Raw genomic sequence first — 2925 nt, 5'->3', positions numbered from 1 at the left:
ACCAACCAGTGTCAATGTCATGTGCCAAGCTGTCAACAATAGATTCTGCCCTAGAGCCTTCAATACCTTATTTTGCAAGAAGGAATGAGCCATCCACAGGGTAGTAATTTGATTTAAAAGACTCTCTCCTGAGGTAGAGGCAGAAAATAACTTCATTATTAATGACTCTATTAGAGTCATTTATGCCAGACTTGGATTAACTTCCCTTGACAAATATATACTTCTGCTGGAAAAACCATCCATGTAATAAAAGCCTTATCAAATTTCATTTTAATGGTGGAGCATTTCATTCAACTAAAAGTAACAGATCATCCAACTAACAGAAGTTCAAACAAAGAATTCTTACGTAAAAGGAAATGCAGGAGTAAATTAGCAGTTGGTTTAAATTAGCTCCAGGAGGCCACTAGGGGCCCAGACATGTGATATCTATTTCTTTGTGCCCTACCATCACTGACATGTTGATTTTCATCTTTGAATTTGTGCCCATGAAGTTTCAAAATGCCCAGTTTTTCTGCATATAAGCCCATGTGGAAGAAAGGAGGAACGCAGAATACTAGCTCCAGAAAATGTGGTCCTTTTTTATTAGGCAAGCATAATATTTTCTAGAATCTTCCCCTAGAAGAATTGCACTTAGATTTCTGTGGAAATAACTAGAACAAGTCTCACGTCACACCTATCTTCAAGGGACGATGGAAAATGTACATTGGCTGTTTGCCCAGGAAGAAGATTAGAACATAGATATTTGTGAGTAATATTTCTTCTGCTCAAAGAATTTACTTTAGAGTGAAAACACTAAAGCTCAGACTAATGTCCATATATTTTGTAGGATTTATGTGTACCTCTTTACCCAGAGAAGCTTGTGCTTTAGAATTATGAATAACCTATTGAAAGTATTTATGAAGCTTATTGCATCATTCTTCAGAAGGCAGAATTTTCTGTTTGATTCTTTTGCTTCCTATTTTTAAAAAAATGTTTATTTATTTACTTTAGCATAATTGGAAAATGGCCAAAACAATTCAGGAAGCTGAGGCTATAACCCACTAACTGGCTGCAGAAATAAGAACTGTGTATGCTTAAAATAATTCTTTTCCTTTCTTTTTTTCTTTCCTTTTGAACATTATTCAAGGCAGCAGGATTTCATGTTGATTACATTCACAACTGGTTTCAGAAGACATACAGTTTTGAGAAGAAATTACGCATAAGCAGATATACAAGGAAACATTATTCTTGTTTAATATTTTCCTTTTCATTGTTTCTTTCTTTATTTCATTATATAGATAGTAGGTTCTCATTTAGTTAATTAATTGATGTCACAACTTAATAAAGTCGACTATTCAAATACATAGTTGGAGAGGATTAGGCATCTGTTGTACACCAGGTCATCTCCACACTTTCAGTTCAGCATGTGAACTCAGATAAAATGTTGTCCTGTTCCTCTGAAGACAAGGTGAGGTTTGTGGGCCATTCTCTCTCCCTGCCATGGATCATCAGTTACAGAAAATTGATTGAGGTGTGTCTATTGCTAACTCTGCCTTAGACACAGAATACGGAAGGAATGACTTGTAATGGAAAAAGAAGTGACTATTCATACACACACAAGAGTGACTGATAGTGGTTGTCCAATGGCTTCCCCAGGGAACTCATAATAATCTCTTTCTGTTTTGGCTTTGCCTGTGTAACCTGCCTCTCAGTTTCACTTGATTTCTGTGTTTTCTGGGCTGGTTTCTTGTCCTACTATTAATCCTCTGGGATACATTGTAGCCTTTCTTTGTTATTTTTCAACTTAAATTTCATTCTGTTACTTTCAATTTTTACACTATAGATACTTGTTTATTTCAATCCTTAAATTTTCCATATGTTCTAATGTGTCAATACCCATAGTTAAATCTCATCAAATTTCTTAACTAATCTATTTTAATTTTCTAGAAAGTTGCTCAAATCAGGAGTTTGTTGGTTTATTCTTAGTCTTTTCAAAAATAGATAATTGATATTAGTAATTCTCTTGTCTATCTTATTAACTTTGATTTTGTGTTCATTCTTTCCTTTAACCAATTAATATATTTTCAAGCTTTTTTCGCTGAAAACAGAATACATTCTTCCAGCTTTTTAAACTTATGCAATCATCTCTTAACTTATTGTGTATTGAGTTCTTGCTGTTCTTAATTTCTAAATAGTAGGTACTCAAAGCTTTATATTTTTATTTAATTGATATTTTTAGGAAAATGCTAAATAAGCCTAGTATGATATTTGTGTAATCATTTCTAATTTCAGTGAATTGTGTTCATATCAATTGTAAATTTGTACTACTTGAAATCTGTTCACTTTCTCGTTATAGATTAATATATATATATGTTTTAGTATGAAACACCATGAATTTGTGTGTCATCCTTGTGCAGGGGCCATGCTAATCTTCTCTGTAACATTTATGGATTAATATTTGATCAAATGTTATAAGCATTTCAAACACTGGAAACTTAGGTTTTATTTTTAGTGCACATCTGTGCCCAAAATACGTTGCGTAAGGTATGTTAAATATTTTGCTATTCATATGTTATATTTGTATACATTTTGCTACTTCACCTTTTAAGGGATAAATGCTGTGTATATTCTTCTGACATTGTATCTCTATACTGTGAATTTGTCCTTTGCATTTCTGGTACATTTCTTTATTTCTTAAAGAGTGAAATTACTTAGCAGGGAGATAAACTAACATGCATGTCTTCATTCACCAATATTCCATTTCTCATTATGAATTATATACTGGTCCCATGCAATACTCTCTTTTAACGTTATTCTGTCTCAATTATATGGTAGCCAATTGGCTTCTTTTTGTTTGTATTTGCCAAATATTTTACTTTATGTATTTAACAAAAAGCATATAGTTGTCATTATTTTACTCATCTCTCTTTTTTATTTTATTATGTA

At 32.5% G+C, this 2925-nt stretch overlaps 1 pseudogene; it reads right to left on the bottom strand.

The window, feature by feature from the left end:
- Positions 1 to 2343: 2343 nt before the first annotated feature.
- On the bottom strand, positions 2344 to 2456 carry LOC143647483 (U6 spliceosomal RNA; annotated as a pseudogene).
- Positions 2457 to 2925: the final 469 nt, after the last annotated feature.

Source organism: Tamandua tetradactyla, chromosome 9 (assembly GCF_023851605.1).
Source record: "Tamandua tetradactyla isolate mTamTet1 chromosome 9, mTamTet1.pri, whole genome shotgun sequence".
Taxonomy (NCBI): Eukaryota; Metazoa; Chordata; class Mammalia; order Pilosa; family Myrmecophagidae; genus Tamandua; species Tamandua tetradactyla.
This window is presented reverse-complemented; position numbering and strand designations above follow the sequence as displayed.